The sequence below is a fragment of the Maylandia zebra genome, linkage group LG9 (genome assembly GCF_041146795.1).
Source record: "Maylandia zebra isolate NMK-2024a linkage group LG9, Mzebra_GT3a, whole genome shotgun sequence".
Taxonomy (NCBI): Eukaryota; Metazoa; Chordata; class Actinopteri; order Cichliformes; family Cichlidae; genus Maylandia; species Maylandia zebra.
In genome coordinates, this window is record NC_135175.1 from 22,688,126 (window position 1) to 22,701,635 (window position 13,510).

Below are 13,510 nucleotides of genomic sequence, written 5' to 3' on the forward strand. Positions count from 1 at the left end.
ATTTATTTATTTACTATTTCATATTTGAAAGCATCTTGGAGGGGAAGATCTCGTTTGTTGAGATACATACGTCAGAGTAAAAAAAGTATCAAAAAAGGAGATGACAATTAACATCCATGAAAAAATGTATAAGTAGATTTAGTCATTTAAAACATGAGAATAAAAAATAAATTATGTCCGTTTAATGCAGTATATTTCAGATCTGAGGTGCATGATAACAGAAAGCAGATCTCCCGGCTCTGCATGAAGTACAGCCATGATTTGGTGACATGATTAATAACATTGCAATAAGAAAGGGTCTTCTTACAGACAGAGTAGGGAAGACAATTTTTTCCAATGAAAAATCTTTTTCATACTCTACAATCAGTAAACTCTGTAACAAACATGATCTGTAATTGTTTCAAAACTCACCAGACGACTTCATGATTGGCTCGAGGACAGGACACAAAACACAGGGTTGTGGTAACTGTAGTATGATCTCAGAACACCGGAATGGAGACATTGATCTGGCTGAGAAATAAAAATGAGGTCAAGCAGGGTGTTCTTGTCTGTAGTGGCAGAAGTGATCAGCTGTGAATACCCTCTCGACTGAAACTGCTCCAGAATCTGTTTTCTTCCACTCTGCAACTGGTTCTCATTAAAATCTCCACACACAATGATTGGGTGACAGTCCATTATTTCAAGGGAATCTAAAAGACTTACCAGGTTTTGCATGAATGGTGTCAAACTGTAGTCAGGGGGTCTGTACACAACAGCAATGAGTGCAGGGAATGGAGCCTGAACCTTCAACACTAAAAACTCAAGATCAGTGACATTATGCAGATACTGTTTTACCTGAACCTGAAAATGATTCCTCAAATACACAACAACTCCCCCACCACTTCGGCTGGCCATGTGAGGAAAGTTTGTGTAGGACACATGTCTGTTGCGTTTGAACATGGTGTAGCCGTCCAAATGAAGACTGTCTGCAACAAAGGAGCCTTGGAGGTGAGACTCTGTGAGACACAAAACATCTGCTAAACACATTTCATGATGACTCTTGATGTCACTGATGTGAGATGGCAAACCCTCCGTATTGTGATGGATCAGTGTAAGAGTGTCAAGTCTGCTGGCTGTTTCTCTGACCTGAAGAAGAGGCATCATTTCCTCAACGCTGGCTTGTCTCATGGTTTGGAGTGCTGCAGTTACCTCGGGATTGGAGTAAATCTTTTTCTCATCCAAGTCCTGCAAATAGAGTCCACTGAGAGACGTCACCCTGCTGAGAGCAACATAAGCCATACCTGGTTCAAAAATGTTCTTCATTGAAACTACAGCTGTCTGTGTTGTAAGACCCTGAGTTTTGTGAATTGTGCAGGCAAATGCTAGCTTTACAGGAAACTGTCTGCGTACCGCTCCTTTAAACTTCAGACTCTCCTCTGCTCTCTCAATGTAAACCAGATCATCAGATGCTGCATTAGCACTGCGGTTGTGTCTCATAGGCTGCCGGTTGTCCATTCTGAGCCCCAGTTTGATTATGTGTCCATCATTTTCAGATCTCACCACCTTTACCAGTATACCAAAAGCACCGTTGACTAAACCGTTTAGTGTGTCCAAGTTTCTGGTCAGCATGACTCGAGCTCCTTCAGCAACATTCAGAGTGTCAGGTAAATCATTTCTCCCACCTGTAAATGGTTTGTCTCTTCGTTCCATTCTGCCTGTACGTTTATCCTTCTGGAAATCGTCTGCAGTGATGATTATGATGTTTGAATGAAGCTTCTTCAGGGTATCTGTGTTATGGGATTCCACATTCTTGTTGGTGGCATAAATGTGTAAGACCTCAGTTGGACATTCTTCTGGTGCAGTCACAGCCTGTGACAACAAATCTCTGTCGCACTGAGAAAGCTCATCCGTCTTTTCTTTCACTCTAATCCTGTTCAGCATCTCTGCAAAGGCCACATCATCTTTCTGACGCATGATCTCGGTTAGAGTGATCATCTGAAAATGTTCCTGCCATAGGTCAATCTGTTCTGGATCGTAAACGCAGAGAGGTTTAGACTGTCGCACTGGTGGCAGCTGGTAAAAATCTCCAACAGCTAAAACTGACATTCCACCAAAAGGTCTCTGAGTGCCTTTGATTTGTTTCAGTCTTGCATCCACATAGGCAAAAAGGGGTTTTGAAACCATTGAAATCTCATCAATAACAATAATTTCTGCATTCATCAGCTCAGATCTGACTTCATCCAGTTGGTTACCAAGTCCTTGAATGGGTGGTTTCAGACTCCTGGGTAGTTTCAGTAGAGAATGTAATGTAGAGCCATTGATAGAAAAAGCTGCTGTCCCGGTAAATGAAGTAAGTAAAACAGTTGGATTTGATATGTCAGCTTCTTCTGCATTAGCAGGCAGTCTGCTCAGGATCTTTGATGCTTCAGAGTGAATACATTTAATCAGATGTGACTTTCCAGTTCCTGCACCACCGTTGATATAGAAGAAAAATGGATCTGGGTTCAAACCACAAACTCGCTGAATACACCAGTCTCTTATGGCATAGAACACGCAGGCCTGCTTCTGGTTCAGATTCTGATACATTACACGTACCACGGCTGGATCGACTGCAGGTTGTTCTCTGATGGCTCTGATCTTTGTTACAGCATCAGACTGACGACTGTAGTCAGGGACATTCTCCTGTTCGTTCTCATCATCAGAATGTCTCTCAGGAAGATTCTCATCACATTGCAGCCTCACAACTTCAGATTCAGGAGCAAGATTACACCATTCATCGATCACAACATCCCTATTTTGTTCAAACTCTTCCAGTGCACTCTCAATATCCTCAGAGTTCTTCTCATACTTGTCTTTATTTCTTTTCACAATCCGTTTCACAGACTCACTGTGGTCTGAACATGGAAGTCGCACAAAACCCGAGTTGTAGAAGGACTGATAGGTTTGGAAACATTGTGGTTTCAGTTCCTGCTCTGATCTGTGTGGAAGGTAAAGTCTCAACAGTCGACCATAATATTGCTCAGGATCTTTTTCCTGTGAACAGTGGTAATACCTGATTATAGCTGGTTTATCATTCTTTCGCCTTTGTACAAATCCAAGCTGGTTTAGAAGAGGAAGCACATCTTTTCCTTCATTTGGACCACTCACCAACCGGCACAGGGCAGCAAAATCAGCCAGTGACATTTCCTCATATTCTGGGGTCTCAGGTCTGCATTTGTATTTATCACTCAAACTTGTCATCCAAATATTACAGCTGTCATGTGTTGTGCTTTCCAGGAAGCTCATGGGCCGACTCATTTTTACTGGGTTATCATCTGTTGGTACAAATACAACACTGCGGGAACATTTTTTCATTTTTAGGCCACAGACTCGAGTCACACACTCCTGTGCGCTGATCTCTCTCTTTTTTGAGTAAGCCTGCATCACAGCTCTCATTTCATCACATTCATTGACGGTGTTCTTATCAGAGTTATCGATAACTGTCTTCAGGTATTCAGAGAGGCCAGATTCTTTCTTTGTTATATATTTACAGAGGTATTCTACACATGAATAGGCATTCAAAATGAATGAGACATCTAAATTAGAGTTCCAGGCTTCAAGCAGATCTGGGTTGTAATTGTTGATCCAACAGTCCTTTGGGTCACGTTTCAGAATCAGAGCTGTTTTCTTGTTTATGTTCTGGAGGCATTGTTCATACTCATTCATTGTCAAGTTGCATCGTGACAGAATCTGCTCTATGGTGAGGGAAGCAGCTTCAGGTTCCTTCAGCAGGTTCAACAAAGGTCTGAGTTTGGCTTTTGCAGCTTCAGTGTCTGAATCCTCATCCTGTCTCACAATCATTGTTCTTGTGGATGGTGGTTTTGGAAACCCAAATCTACAACCAGAGTTCACACTCTTAAAGCATGTCTTTGTGTGGTTCTTGCTGTGCTTTTGTAGTTCAGTGACTTTTTTGTGCAGTTCAGGTTGTTTGTCTGGATCAGGGAGTTGAGCTGAGATGTATCTGTCCACAAAGTCACAGACAGTTTGGTCATCATCCACATCTACTTCTACCTTTTCTCGAATCCACAGCAACATGTGTATATGCGGACTACCTCTGTGCTGGAACTCAACTCTGTAAAAGTAATCAATGATCTCACCAAGGGGCTGTGCAGGAGAAAAAAGCAAATCTCTGAACAAAGCCTCAACACGCTTATCAAACATCCGCATGGTGGTTACTGGATTTGATCTTAGAATTTCACACTTTTCTGACCAGTCCAGGGCTTCAAAATCAACCTCTTCACCTTGCTGTCTCTTTATTGCTTGAATCACTTCAGGCCATCTCATCTCAGCAGCAGAGAAAGTGACAAAGAACTGAGGTGTTCCTATTTGACGAATCATACTGAATAAATCTTTGGTAGTTTTCTGCCAGTAAGCTGGAGTTCCTCTTAGTGGCTGCATAAATCTGATTGCATCTTTATTTCTTACCAGCTTCTCTACTTCTGTCTTACTTTGTAACATTCCTGATGTGATTTTGCGTCCATCTTTGGTCATAGTTTTACCTTTCCTTAGCTGTATCGTCATACTGGAATTAGCCAAGTGTATTTCAGTGACAAACTGTGAGAAAAACAGGTAATTTGTGTCTTTAGCAAATCTTGCATCAATGTTAAAAAGCCTTGACTTGAAGTAAGCACTCGGTGTGAGTTTAAGAAGTCTCTTTTCATCCAGTGTATTCTGACCAGTAGGAAACTGCACAGGAAATGCCATGGCTTCCAAATAAGGAGTTCTGAAGAAGCTAACAGGATTGTTTCTTTCTGCAGGAGCCACACAATATGTGTTATCAGTGAAACAAAGAATCTCTTCTGAAATGTCAACAGGCTGCAGACAGCTTTCTAGAGCAAAACCTCCATTGTTCAAATCACTTTCTGGTTCATCAGGATTTTGTTCCTCTGGTTGTTCATCACAGGGTTGCATATTAATAGCTTGTTCACTTTCAGACTCACTTTCGCACAAAAGGGCATCTTTTTCATAGTTGTCAATTTCCATTAAATCTGCTTCATCATAATCATCGCTTCCCATGCTGGCTTCATCACTGCTGTCATCATCAGGTAACGTTGGATCACAAAGCAATGCATCATCTCTGATAATAATATCTGTGTACTGCGGATGAATATGTTTCAGTTTATGCAAGGCTTGAATTAGTTTAGACCAAGTAACAGTCTGGAACAGCTGATGGCCTTTGTAGCACAGTCGTCTTTTCAGCTTTATCCTCATGATCTGGGAATGGTTTCTTAACCGAGGCAAACAGTCAACTGTTTGTTGGACTTCAGATGGTACACACACCACATTACCACGTATGAGTCTTTGTCTGCCCTTTGGAAGTGGAATAATCTTAGCAAAAGGTATGCATTTGGCAATCAGATGTCTCTCCAGAATGTTGAGATCGCACAGTTCAGCTGGAATATCCTGCAGTTCTAAACTGTTAACAGCAGCAAGTCTTGGCATGCGTCCACTTTTGAGGGAACTGTGACACGTGTGACAGATATATTCTTTTTTTCTCTCAACAGGAAAGCTGCAGTGATCATTACATGCTTCATCACACACATGAACAAATTTACCAGTTAGACACTGCTGAGCTACAGTCTGGTGTTTTGAGTAATTTTCTCTTTTGCAGATTTTCACCTGATTAGGAAAAGAAGCTTTTAGACAAACAGTACAAACATAAGATGGTGCTGACTTAATGTTGGATCTGAAACGAGATATGGCCTCATTCATTAAAGTGTTATCTGGATGACACTGTAAACTTTCAGCTGGTCGATGCATCTGACGATATTTTCTTTTTATTTTCATTGCACATCTGATATTATGCATCTGTCTAAAAGAAATACTGTTCCAATATTTTACTCTCATTCGTTCTCTCATATTGTCCTTGTGTTGCTGCTGAAATTGTCTCTCTTCTCCATAACGTTTAGTGATGTAACATTTTTTTTTCTGTCTAAATTCTACACTTTCTTTATATAGGTTAGAAACATATGACCTCATGTAAGCTTTATGTTTCTCTCTGAATTCAGCACAAGTTCTGTAATTTCTTCTTACATGTTCCTTCTGCTGTTCTCGGAACACGGGAGATTCTCTGTATTTTCTTGTTATTCGTTCCTTCTGCTTTTCTCGGAACACGGGAGATTCTCTATATGTTCTTGTTATTCGTTCCTTCTGCTTTTCTCGGAACACGGGAGATTCTCTGTATGTTCTTGTTATTCGTTCCTTCTGCTTTTCTCGGAACACGGGAGATTCTCTGTATTTTCTTGTTATTCGTTCCTTCTGCTTTTCTCGGAACACGGGAGATTCTCTATATGTTCTTGTTATTCGTTCCTTCTGCTTTTCTCGGAACACGGGAGATTCTCTATATGTTCTTGTTATTCGTTCCTTCTGCTTTTCTCTGAATAAAGAATCTTCTTTATACATCCTTATGACACGTTCTCTTTTTCTCTCTCTAATTTTAGCACTTTCTCTATAGATTTTTCTAAAATGTTCTCTCTGTTTCTCTCTGTATGTAGCATTGAGTTTATATAGATTCTTTTTGTACACACTCTTTTTCTTACTGTGATCAGAATCATGAGACTTTCTACTAGAATCTTTTTTCTTTGCCTTAAAGCTTTCATCAAAAGTGTACATCTGTCTTTCTTTCTTTTTCTCATTTTCCTTTCTCTGTGATAGTTTTTCTTGGACCAATAGTTGTCTCCTAATCTTTCTCCTTTGCTGTTTATTATGCTTCAACAGTTTATGTGAGAGTTCCTCTGTTGTCATAGTTAAACAGGAGGCAGTGTTTAAATCATTCTGAGGAACAGAATCTTTTATTACCTGAGTGTCTCTTACAGAAGATGCAGAGGTTTCTATTTCTAAATAATCAGAAGGACGATTGTTCAGCTCAGCAGCTGGCTCATTTGAATAATCCACTCTGGATGACATCACTTCAGTAGCTAAAGTGTCGGCCACAGTTTTCCGTGTCTGCTCAGTGGACTTTGGGGTTTCAAATTCAGGTTCATTTAAAGCTGGTGCTGGAACAGTTGTAGCTGTTTGTCTGTTTTCATCAGCATCTCTTTGGTCAGCAGCGTTTTCACTGTGGAACTCAACAGGCTGTAGTTCATAAGTGCAGGTTGGTGCGATGCTACACATTCGGTACAAACGTTTGATCCTGTCAATCATGTCGTTAAGACGTGTGAATTTTAACACAACTGCAGTTCCACCACTTACACTTAGCGACAATGGCATTCCTGTAGACTTACGTGGGTGAGGGTCAAAGTATGCGTATTCACCTGAAGTCAGCCTGCAAACTGCGATGACTGTTCCTCCCATGACTAGCAAAGCGTAGCGAAACTCTGAAGCCAAACGCTGTAGTCCCTGTTCAAGGCTCGGAAAGTGATCTGTACCATCAAATGTGCCGTAATGAGCAAACTGAGACATGTCGACTTGATACTCGTGTCTGCGGCTGGTGACAACTGAGGGAAGTTCATCGCAGGCTAGAAACACGCTGTTCACAAACCTCTTTCTGGCATCTGAATACACGGCATGGCCTTTGTCCAACACACGGTTAAGATCTGCTCTGGTAATGAATTCATCCTCGTGTAAGAATGACAGGAAAACCAAACTGTTCGCCATGCATTGCTGATTCCGGTACTTTCCATACTTAGCATTGGCCTGGCTTCGGGATGCACAGATGCTACTCACTCGTGGGCGACTTTCACTGTTTGTAACCTGTACATGAGATGGTCCTGGAGCTTCTCCATCATGCTGCGTTTGCACAGTTAGCTGGGGTTCAGTCTGGATTACCTGCTGTACTTTAGCATTTGGCACAGATGATGAGCTAACACCTCTCTTTACCACATCTGCATAAGACACTGCGGCCGTCTGAACGCTGAGCTGCACTTCTGGACTGGGAATACTTGTAACAGACACCTTTACCTGCTCACCGGTCTGAGAAACATTTACCTGTTCCTTCTCCTTTTGCCATCTAAGCTTCTGGGCCTGTGACCTTTGACCTTTCCTTGGCATTTTGTGCAAGTACAAACTGGACCTTATATGTATTTATACACAAATGTATACAAAAATCAACCTGTAAACACTGAAAAACTCCTCAAGTTTCTATTAAATGGATAAATGTAAAACTATACAAATGGTAAAGTGTTCTTATAACTGTTTAATTGATGTAAAAAGGCTGGCTTAAATACAAACTCAATATAAAAGTTATTGAAAGATCCTTAAAAGGTTTTATTGTAGCTTTTTCAAAAACTGTATATTATTCTTTTTTTTAACCAGACTGGTTAATGAATAGGTCTATACTTCTGTGAAGTAATATGCAGAATAAATCTCAACAATCAATCAACAGGCTATAATAAAACTCTTAGCTTTGAAGTAGACTTTGTGTAAATCTTTCAGATATCTAAAATTTAAAGCAAATATAAGGAGCTGTGGTGGTGTAGTGATCAGATGACAGGCGATGAGGATTCTTCAGCTGGATGTTCTGCAGCAGTCAGGAAACAGGAAGTCTGGGTCCTCAGGGCAGCTTCTCAATGACAATTGTAACTCAATACTTACACTGAGTAACAGAAATGGGTTTGTCCTTAAATAATATTAGTATAAACTTAATGTAGTCAAATGTTATAGTCAATGAAACCGACTTGAAAAATGTAGTTCAATCTAATTTAATATTTATGTAAATAGAGCAGTCTGAATGTATATATTACAAAATAACCAGATTGTCTTATTACAAATAAACCTTTAAGAGGTGTATATTTTATATAATTTATCAAAGCAATTGCACCTGTAAGCCAAACAGCCAATCAATGTTTATTCCAAAGTGTAATGCAAAATTAAAATGACAAATGTAGGGCTGTGTAAGTAGTTTCTACAGTGACTTCTACTGTACTGTATATTCAACTTCTTACTTGTAATTTCCAGTAAAATGAGTGGATATGAGAGAGTTTAACGACAGGAAAGAAGGAGCAGTGAGAGCAGAGATCTCTCAGATTTCTGAAAACAGATCGTCGAAGTTGCGGTAACTTCAATTTCCAAAAACTTGGTTTGTTGTCAACCTTGGTTTGTTGTCAAACTTGGTTTCTTGTCAAACTAGGGCTTATGCTTGTCAAAATTAGATAGAGTACATGGCGGAGAAATGATAGAAGATAGAATCCCTTGTCAAAAAAGATGGAGCAGGGAGAGGGAGAGTGATAGGACAGACTGAATTTGCTTGTTAATGGCTTGTTAATGATAGAGGGAGAGGGTTTTCTGCAGCAGGTCACCTGTAAGACAGAAAGAAAGTGGAATTAGACACACTTCCAATAAACCTGGCTTTACCGTATTTTTCAGACTATAAGGCACATTTAAAAGCCTTTAATTTTCTCAAAAATAGACAGTGCACCTTATGTATGGTTGTGCTTACTGATTTCAAACCACTTCTATGTGCTACACGGCACTCTGTCAAATCTGTCAAATGTTTTAGTATGACTTTGGTAAGCTACAAAGCAGCACCACTTGATGTATTGTCGGAGCATGGCTACCATAGTCAGCACCCTCGTAGAGTAATTCGTACTGTGCTTCAACATAATACGGTGTGTGTGTATAAGGGCCTGGCACCTGTTGAGAGCCATGCTTATGAAGCAGATTTCAAACTGATCAATCCACATTCATCAGTCCATAAATCCTGAAAAGTGAGTGTATTGTTCTGTATTTTGAGAGTTATTGTAAATGAGTTGAATAAAGTTTGACTTATCTGTTTTGTTTTGGCTTAATGTGCCTTAGAATTTAGTGTGCCTTACAGTCCGAAAAATACAGAACATATATTATACACTGAAGAGTTGTACAGTACATTATTAGATTCAACTGAATGAAAATGTTTATCATATGGTGGTGGAACATTTCTAAGGACATTTTTGCATTCTATTAACACAATAAAAACAAACAGAGTCTGTAAACCAAGATGCGGTGCTACAGAAACTTACTATAAACATTATATGGTCAAGCTAAACCCACACAATGAAGTCAGAGCAGACAGTCTCAGACCACACTTACATGCACTCAACTCACATGATCCTAAATGCCCAAAGGTCTCAAATTCCCGTTTCTGTGTGTACTTACCTGGTACAACAGTATATCATAATGTCTGGGGAGCAGTTAACATAAAAGTAAAAAATAATTTACTCAGTATGACTTTTGGCAAAATGAAAAATTTGGAGACAGATGACTCCTATACAGCAGTTTCTACATTTTTCAGTCAAATTTGGGGCATGTTTAATACACACTCCACTAAATCTACAATAAACTTAGCATGGCCGATATTAGGGCCTAATTAAAAATGTACTATGATGATAAGAGAGATCTGTAAGTCTGGAAATGTTTACATAGACTTTTCTAGGATCTGATGATTGCCAAGAGCTGTGCTGACTCACTGCACTAAACTGAATCTCCTGTATCTTGTATTTTGCTCGTTTGTGTTGTTGTGTTTGCACATCTGTTGCTTGTGGGGCTCGCACACAAGAATTTCACTCGCATGTGCTGTGCCAGTGTGCCTGCACATGTGATGTGACAATAAAAGTGATTTGATTTGATTTATAATGAGAAACATTTCCCTCAGACAAACCTTTACTTACCAGACTGAGACGATCAGATCAGCAGTCTAGAGAAAGGAAACAATTCATCAGATCACTGTTTGATGATTCAGACTGTTGAGCCTCTTCACACACAATCCAATTTACTGTGACATAAATTAACTAGTAAAATTCTCAATTTATTTAAGGCTTTATTAGCTTACTGTAGTCTAAAGAGGAGATAAATGAACTGCAGCATCTCACATGGCTATAGCAAGTGTAATAAAAGCATTCATTACTACAGAAATATAAAGAATAGCCAGCAATATTTGTTGGCACAAGTGCAGGATATACCAAATATTTCCTACACCATGTAATAAAACCTGACTTTGTGTTTTTGCCAATCAGTAAATGGAAACATATCACAAAAAGTCAAGTTGCCAAATGTCAAGTCAAGTATGTAAGTTGCCAAATGTGCTACGCAATGCCAGGTTCATACTGCTTCAGTTACAATCACTGTTTACTTACCAGCAAAGGCAAAACCAAAGATCTCTTTCACTCTGCGTAACAAAAGACAAAGCACAAAAACACAGAATGAGACAACTCAAATCAGCATCACAGTCAATACTGCATCACTCTGTGTAGTACAAAAGATTCAGTACACTTCTTTGTTTACCACAGCAACAAACAACTCTCCTCTTTTTTCTACACCTTATTAAAGATTACTGTCTTCATTAAGGTAAAATGTGGTTTCATCCATTTGTAATAAGCCACACACGTTTCTCAGTTATGTGATAGCTCTATTAGTTTGGTGCTATTAGATAACACAGTAGATTTAATAAGCAATGATTTGCTACACCTAGCTCTGCACACTTTATCAAATTCTGACATCACAATTTCAAAGCATGAACAATCATAAATGAAAGCTTGGATGTTATTTTTGTAGGCTTCAACATTTGAGTTCTTCTGCATTCAAATTCTGCTTCCTAAAAATATTATCACCTGCACACAGTATCATTTAATATGCTGTTGTTTTAAATATCTACATATCATATTTATAATATTAATGGTGCACTGCTGCATTTTATTTATTTGAAGGTGGACTTTTTTATATTTCGTTAGTTTTTCACAAAGTGAGAAGTTAAACAGAGCTGCAGGTGTAGGTTTCATTAAAAAAAAAAACAACCTGCACAAACAAGTGTTTGTTAAACAGTTCTTAAAATTTAACTAAAAAACTAAAATTAACTAATTAAAAAAAACTTCTTGTTAAGAGATGTTATTATTCTTATATTATGTGTTTCATCCTCACTCTCTCTCTCCCTTCTGTTAATTAACCCACAGCACAAAAACACACCGGTACAGGCACGTGACTCTTTTTCTCCCGGCTTTCAGTCAGAAGCTGTGTCCCAAAATGTCGGCTGCATCCTCCGGAGGCCGCATTTGAAGGCCGATTATGTCACAGCCAGTCGACGAAGGCTGTCTCAAATGCGGCCGACAAATGAGTCCTTCATTTCCCCGAATAAACTTTTAACATATTTTTAGGCGAGAAAGTAGCGGTGTAAATTACAAATATCTGCTTGGTTTATCAAGACATCGCATATTTGCAAAAGTGTGCCGACGTTTTCAGAGACGTCTGTCACCCACCGGCTCGATGGCAAGCCGGGAGGGGGGTTCAGACCCCCGCTCTTTCGCTACTCAGGTTAAACATGATATACAAGTCACTCTGATAACTTAAAAATGTAATTGTTTGCCTTTTTCTGTGTTTTATTTGTTCTGGAGTAAATCGGTTTGGCTGAGATCAAAGTTATTAGATTATTAGATTAAATAAAGCTTTATTAATCCATCCCGTGGGTCCTCCGGGATTTTCACACAGCTCAATAAACGTTAAACGGTCGAGAATTTACGCCAGTGTCCTGTTATATTTTAAATAGCAAGGAGCAGACGGCCGAGTTTATTAAACTCCAGCGAGACAGCGGTGACGCAAATCTGAAGGCTAGACCGTCCAGTTTCACAGCCTTCTCGGTCCACGTAGACCGCGAAAGCTGGGTCCTCCGAAAGATGCAGCCGACGTTTTGGGACACAGCTAATGGCGGTAAAATGGCTCCTTTGAAGTTGCCGACCCTGCTGCTTCAGCAGCTAATCAGTGGTTCTAAAATGACGGCTCATTACCTCACAACCGAAAGAATGAGGCCGTTTTTAACTGACTGATTTGTGAAGAGAACTAACTTCAGCTTCCCTAACAGACTCAGAAACACTAACACACCGAATGAACCAAATACAACACAATAACTGTAATAAACAATCAAATGAACCATATTAATTTCACACTGGGCCTATAGCAGCTAGGCTAGGCGTTAGCACTTAGGGCTAGCATACCAAACACTCCTTTTAAATAGTAATATTACAACGTTTCACTAAAAAAGCAGCCATTGTGTTACTTTAACATGACTTATACTTCGACTGGCTTCATAAGTCACTAACAACAACTGGGTAAATCCCTCATACAGCTTATAGACATTTCATTTCAGATAAGAGAGACAGAGAAGCAGCACTTACCGGCACGGATTGAGCTGAGAGTGGACGGAGATTCAGGAGTCAGGCGGAGACGTAAAAAGGAGGCATTCACGAGTAGTGGGAAAAGTGGGAAACTCCGCAATTACACAAAATTGGCATGGAAAACGTGAAAATATATGTAAATTTAAATATTATTATACTAGATTTTTTTGCAACAAAAAACAACTTTTAATTTAATTCTATAAGTTTAATAAATGTTTCAAATGGGATTCTTTGAATTTGAAATAATGGTTAAAAGACATAAATAAACACAAGGTCATTATGTTAAAATGTACTTTATTATGATAGATTTATTTAACTGACTGCAGTAATAAGAACAGTCTTCTTCTGAACACCAACACCAAGGAGCTGGTGTTGGTGATCGCCTAAGCATCCTCACAGTAGGAGCTGCAGAGGCT

The 13,510-nt window shown here is 39.4% G+C and overlaps 1 long non-coding RNA gene across 1 annotated transcript; it reads right to left on the reverse strand.

Moving 5' to 3' along the window:
• Positions 1-8,079: 8,079 nt before the first annotated feature.
• Positions 8,080-13,144, reverse strand: LOC143420512 (uncharacterized). The gene is made up of 4 exons (XR_013100343.1): positions 13,095-13,144; positions 11,067-11,098; positions 10,602-10,627; positions 8,080-9,254 (listed from the first exon to the last, which is right to left on the reverse strand). It is a non-coding gene; the product is annotated as an uncharacterized LOC143420512 (long non-coding RNA).
• Between the last annotated feature and the right edge of the window lie 366 nt (positions 13,145-13,510).